Source organism: Oncorhynchus masou, chromosome 28, assembly GCF_036934945.1.
Source record: "Oncorhynchus masou masou isolate Uvic2021 chromosome 28, UVic_Omas_1.1, whole genome shotgun sequence".
NCBI classification, from domain to species: domain Eukaryota; kingdom Metazoa; phylum Chordata; class Actinopteri; order Salmoniformes; family Salmonidae; genus Oncorhynchus; species Oncorhynchus masou.
In genome coordinates, this window is record NC_088239.1 from 75,555,619 (window position 1) to 75,562,499 (window position 6,881).

Here is a 6,881-nt window from a genome sequence, read left to right on the forward strand (position 1 = left end):
GGTAGAGGAGGGCAGACAGACAGAGAGAGGGAGGGGTAGAGGAGGGCAGCCAGACAGACAGAAGGAGGGGTAGAGGAGGACAGACAGACAGACAGACAGACAGACAGACAGACAGACAGACAGACAGACAGACAGACAGAGAGAGGGGTAGAGGAGGACAGACAGACAGACAGACAGACAGACAGACAGACAGACAGACAGACAGAGGGAGGGGTATAGGAGGGCAGACAGACAGACAGAGGGGTAGAGGAGGACAGACAGACAGACAGACAGAGGGAGGGGTAGAGGAGGACAGACAGACAGACAGAGGGAGGGAGGGAGGGGTATAGGAGGGCAGACAGACAGACAGAGGGAGGGGTGGAGGAGGACAGACAGACAGACAGAGGAAGTGGTAGAGGAGGACAGACGACAGACAGACAGACAGACAGACAGACAGACAGACAGACAGAGGGTGGGGTATAGGAGGGCAGCCAGACAGACAGAGGGAGGGGTAGAGGAGGACAGACAGACAGAGGGAGGGGTAGAGGAGGACAGACAGACAGACAGAGGGAGGGGTAGAGGAGGACAGACAGACAGACAGACAGACAGACAGACAGACAGACAGACAGACAGACAGAGGAAGTGGTAGAGGAGGACAGACGACAGACAGACAGACAGACAGACAGACAGACAGACAGACAGACAGAGGGTGGGGTATAGGAGGGCAGCCAGACAGACAGAGGGAGGGGTAGAGGAGGACAGACAGACAGACAGAGGGAGGGGTAGAGGAGGACAGACAGACAGAGGGAGGGGTAGAGGAGGACAGACAGACAGACAGAGGGAGGGGTAGAGGAGGACAGACAGACAGAGGGAGGGGTAGAGGAGGACAGACAGACAGACAGACAGACAGACAGACAGACAGACAGACAGTGGGAGGGGTAGAGGAGGACAGACAGAAAGATGGAGGGGTAGGAGGACAGACAGACAGACAGAGGGAGGGAGGGTTAGAGGAGGGAAGACAGACAGACAGACAGACAGACAGACAGACAGACAGACAGACAGACAGATGGAGGGGTAGGAGGACAGACAGACAGACAGACAGAGGGAGGGAGGGTTAGAGGAGGGAAGACAGACAGACAGACAGACAGACAGACAGACAGACAGACAGACAGACAGACAGACAGACAGACAGACAGATGGAGGGGTAGGAGGACAGACAGACAGACAGACAGAGGGAGGGAGGGTTAGAGGAGGGAAGACAGACAGACAGACAGACAGACAGACAGACAGACAGACAGACAGACAGACAGACAGACAGACAGACAGACAGACAGAGGGAGGGAGGGAGGGAGGGGTAGAGGAGGACAGACAGACAGAGGGAGGGAGGGGTAGTGGAGGACAGCCAGACTGAGGACTTGGACAAATGAAGTCAGATGGTGGGGAAAGAGCGAGGTTGTAGTAAAGCAACAGGAAAAAGGCCATATTGAGATGATGGTGTCTAAAGAACCTTGTAATGCATTTTCCTACCAATGGAGGCTCCACGTTTGTTTCTAGAAGACAGAGGTTAAAATGTCAATGAAAGTGTTCTATTGTGGCACAGTGATGGTGAGTGGGTTGTAGGAGAGCAATACACTGGAAATATATTTCATTTGATAGCATACAGGAAGTACCCTCCAAAGGGGTTCAGTCCCCATAGGATAACCCTTTTTGGTTGCAGGAAGAACCCTCTGTGGAAAGGGGCATGGAACCCAAAATGGTTCTATTTTCTTCTATTTACATTTGAGTCATTTAGCTCACAGTAGTGAGTGAATACATTTTCATTAAAAATAATGTCAAACCAGTCCCCAGTGGGAATGGAACCTACAACCCTGGCGTTGCTCTACCAACTGAGCCACATGGAACCCACAACCCTGGCGTTGCTCTACCAACTGAGCCACATGGAACCCACAACCCTGGCGTTGCTCTACCAACTGAGCCACATGGAACCTACAACCCTGGCGTTGCTCTACCAACTGAGCCACATGGAACCTACAACCCTGGCGTTGCTCTACCAACTGAGCCACATGGAACCTACAACCCTGGCGTTGCTCTACCAACTGATCCACATGGAACCTACAACCCTGGCGTTGCTCTACCAACTGAGCCACATGGAACCTACAACCCTGGCGTTGCTCTACCAACTGATCCACATGGAACCCACAACCCTGGCATTGCTCTACAAACTGAGCCACATGGAACCCACAACCCTGGCGTTGCTCTACCAACTGAGCCACATGGAACCTACAACCCTGGCGTTGCTCTACCAACTGAGCCACATGGAACCTACAACCATGGCGTTGCTCTACCAACTGAGCCACATGGAACCTACAACCCTGGCGTTGCTCTACCAACTGAGCCACATGGAACCCACAACCCTGGCGTTGCTCTACCAACTGAGCCACATGGAACCCACAACCCTGGCGTTGCTCTACCAACTGAGCCACATGGAACCCACAACCCTGGCGTTGCTCTACCAACTGAGCCATATGGAAACCACAACCCTGGCGTTGCTCTACCAACTGAGCCACATGGAACCCACAACCCTGGCGTTGCTCTACCAACTGAGCCACATGGAACCTACAACCCTGGCGTTGCTCTCCCAACTGAGCCACATGGAACCCACAACCCTGGCGTTGCTCTACCAACTGAGCCACATGGAACCCACAACCCTGGCGTTGCTCTACCAACTGAGCCACATGGAACCCACAACCCTGGCGTTGCTCTCCCAACTGAGCCACATGGAACCCACAACCCTGGCGTTGCTCTCCCAACTGAGCCACATGGAACCCACAACCCTGGCGTTGCTCTACCAGCTCTACCAACTATCAATGGTTACAATGACTTTGGAAATTAGGAAAGGAAGCCAAGTATGTTCTGTATGTACACTGACACACAGCTATGCACACAAACACGTTCCAGGAAAGAAATATTCCCTGGCCTTAAAGTCTGCTTGTTTACACAGGGCCAAAAGAACATCTCCATTGTCAAACCTGCAGCGACGTTACCGAAAAACGGCAAAAAAGTGTTTATGTTTGACTTGAGCAGGAAGTCCTAGCGTCAGTCAGAGCTTTGGGTAGTCGCTGTTATGAACCACAGGAAATGTCATTTAGCACATCTCAGTCAGGAGAGCTGCTGAAAGGCACGGTCGGTTCCTCTGACTAATGCCTCTCACCGTGGATGCAGACAGTCTGTCAGACTGGGCCCTCTCTCCAACAAACCACCGGGACATCACACACACACGGTACATATCTCCAGCTTGGGCCAGTGACACGCTCGGCCTGGGATCAAGCCTCAAAATATGAGAGCGGAGTCCTCGCGCTAAGCGGGAGTGAGAGGAAGAAGATATGTTAGAAAAAAATATGATAAATGTGTTGTGGTGTACATGACAAAATGAGGTCACAGTGGAAACTAGTTGAGTGAATAATACCAGGGTAGTACAGTACTTGTAAGGTAAGGGGTGAATATGAATCAATGATGTGGATAGATCTACACATGAAGGATAATCGTTACGTGCAGACGCTATCACATCATCCCTTAACATCCAGCTGGATAGAAAAATGCAAGTGACTTGGCAAGTCTAAAAACCCTGAGTCTTGGGAAGGCGGAGGTGAGTGTTAGACGTGTGGGTCAGATGCACATGCTGAACAATCCATCACCCATAATCAATCCAAGCAGGAAAGGGGGGGGGGGTTCTGTTGGGTGTGTTTGAAAGACAGACCATGTGTTGCCAGTTCAACCAATGATATGAATTAACCTTAGATGAGTCCCAGGGGGCGCTGTTTTGAAGCTGCCACGCAGCCATTTTGGTACTTTGGATTTTGAATGCTATAGAAATGCATGTATTAATGTCTACATTCGTTTTTGAAAAGTAAATTATATTACAAACGCCTTAATACATACTTTAAATTATAGAGTATTTAAAAACCTATTCCTTAAAGTCATTTTTTTAGAGTACTAATGATACTCTCCCCACTTTTACAAATAAATACCTAAATATATGTAATTGTGTCCTAATTTTGTCATTTATTTGAAATACTGTAGAATTCCATTCATTCCTATAGAGGACTGCTCCTTCTGAGGAGTACCAATATGGCCAACCAGTGGCTTCAAAGCCTCTCACTGAACAATCCAGGGTTTATTTACATCATTGATTTCAACACACTCATACATTGTCAGCCGTCCAGACAGACATATCCAGGGTGACAGCCAATCCAGGTCAGGAGGGTCGAATCCATACATCACCAAGAGTTTCATCAGCCTCAAAGCTGAGAGATGAACCACCTGCACAGTGTGAGGATCGAAGACCAGGTGGACGCATACCTGTGTGTGTGTGTGTGTGTGTGTGTATGTGTGTGTGTGTGTATAGACCTCTTTTAGTGCTTGCATACCGGTGTGTGTGTGTGTGTGTGTGTGTGTATAGACCTCTTTTAGTGCTTGCATACCGGTGTGTTCACATGTGTGTTTTGTCTATATACTTGTGGATAAAGGCTTGGGTGCAGCACACTAAGTATCTACTGACTTTATTTTCTGGGCCACAATTGAACAACCTCGCAGCGTTGTGTCACAACCACTTGTTTTCTATGTAAATGTTCCACCCCCACAAAAAGCTAATTCCTTCTCCTCTGTTTTACATCACAATACAAGTACAACAACAAAACAAATGGGTGTGAAATTACCATAGAAACCACTGACTGACAAGTCTGGTCGGTGGTGCTACCAGTCAAAGGATGTATTCGTGACAGGCACAATAACCCCCCTCCCCAAAAGAAACAGAAAACACCCTCAAAATGATTTCAACCCGGTTTGTGAGATGGAGCGGTTCGGAGCCAGTCAGGAAACAGGCTGTTATGTTTAGGAAGTGGAAAAGAGGGCCTTTCAGTCTCCCTGATGCTGACCTTGGTTTGAGTGGCACTCTTCATGTGTAGATAAGGTACTGGAGTATTGTTGTGTAGATAAGGTATTGCGGCCTGAAAAACAGCGACCTGGCTCTACGTATTTTAATGGGTTGTGACTCACTGACTCCGCCCCCAGTCAGAGGGGAATAAAGCAACCCGAGAGTTAACACACACTGGAACTTTACACACACAGACTGGAACTTTACTCACACAGACTGGAACTTTACTCACACAGACTGGAACTTTATTCACACAGACTGGAACTTTACTCACACAGACTGGAACTTTACTCACACAGACTGGAACTTTACACACACAGACTGGAACTTTACTCACACAGACTGGAACTTTACTCACACAGACTGGAACTTTATTCACACACACACACACACACACTGAGGAACATGAACATGGGATGTACACAGGGATGTACATTGGGAAAGGTAGTGGAATGATTGTTTCTGTCCATTACAGAACCACTGAGGTAATGAATACACACATACCAAATGAATACACTAGGGAAAGAATGCACAGATACATAAGCTTACAGAATAAAGCAGTAATATGTCAAATGACTGTATAGATTGCATATGCCACCTGCAGAGTATTACACAACACAGTAAACTCAGAGGGTCAACATACAATAGGCAATAGTAGTAACTAACTATGAAGAACAATATACAAATGTCACACAACTCACTTTGGGCACGCACACCATCCCACACGTCCAGAGATATGAGTGAGTCCAGTTGTTGATGGGCAGAGACAGATGTTGCTCTCTACCACTGCTTGAGGGTGACTGACAGTACTGACAGTGTGACCTGCAGAGTCAAGAGGACAGGCAGATGTCCAGCCCAGTAACCTCCCTCGCAACCTACTGTATCAGGGCACAGGACACATCAGGGCACAGGACACATCAGGGCACAGGACACATCAGGGCACAGGACACATCAGGGCACAGGACACATAGGTCAGGGAGAGTTTGAGAGGCAGGTTTATGGTTCCCCCGAGACTCTCAGGCTCTGGTCCTAGGGGATGGGCAGTGGAGTGTGCAGCTCAGGGTTGTGAGGTGCTGCGAACAGTCATAGGCAGGGAATTTGTAACAGCCACCCCTAGAACTGTTGGCGCTAGGAAAACAACATTTCACTACACCCTCAATAACATCTGCAAAATATGTGTATGCGACCACTGTGTCCATTGCTTGGGAGGAGAGAGGAGAACAGGCCCAGCGGCAGCAGCTTCCCAACAGGCCCAGCGGCGGCAGCAGCTTCCCAACAGGCCCAGCGGCAGCAGCTCCCCAACAGGCCCAGCGGCGGCAGCAGCTTCCCAACAGGCCCAGCGGCGGCAGCAGCTCCCCAACAGGCCCAGCGGCGGCAGCAGCTCCCCAACAGGCCCAGCGGCGGCAGCAGCTCCCCAACAGGCCCAGCGGCGGCAGCAGCTCCCCAACAGGCCCAGCGGCGGCAGCAGCTCCCCAACAGGCCCAGCGGCGGCAGCAGCTACCCAACAGGCCCAGCGGCGGCAGCAGCTACCCAACAGGCCCAGTGGCGGCAGCAGCTCCCCAACAGGCCCAGCGGCGGCAGCTCCCCAACAGGCCCAGCGGCGGCAGCAGCTCCCCAACAGGCCCAGCGGCGGCAGCAGCTCCCCAACTGAGGCAGGCCAGGCCCCGGAAGTGGAGAGCAGGCACGGAGGTGGTTCCCCCACAGAAGTGAAATCAAGTGAAATCAAAATCATAGTGAAATCAAAGCTAAACAACAACAACTTACTTTGTGTGCACGCATCCCATGTACATAACTCCACCCATGATCACACGTCAAGCTCAGGGGAATATTTATACACTTTGAAGAGCATTCAACGGTCCCGACTGGCCAGTGCTGAGCTAGATATGAGCATCTGACCAATCACAGGATGCATGGGCAAAATGTGGGGTGCATGGGGACAGTCTGATTGGCTGAAGCCATGAGCTGGAGG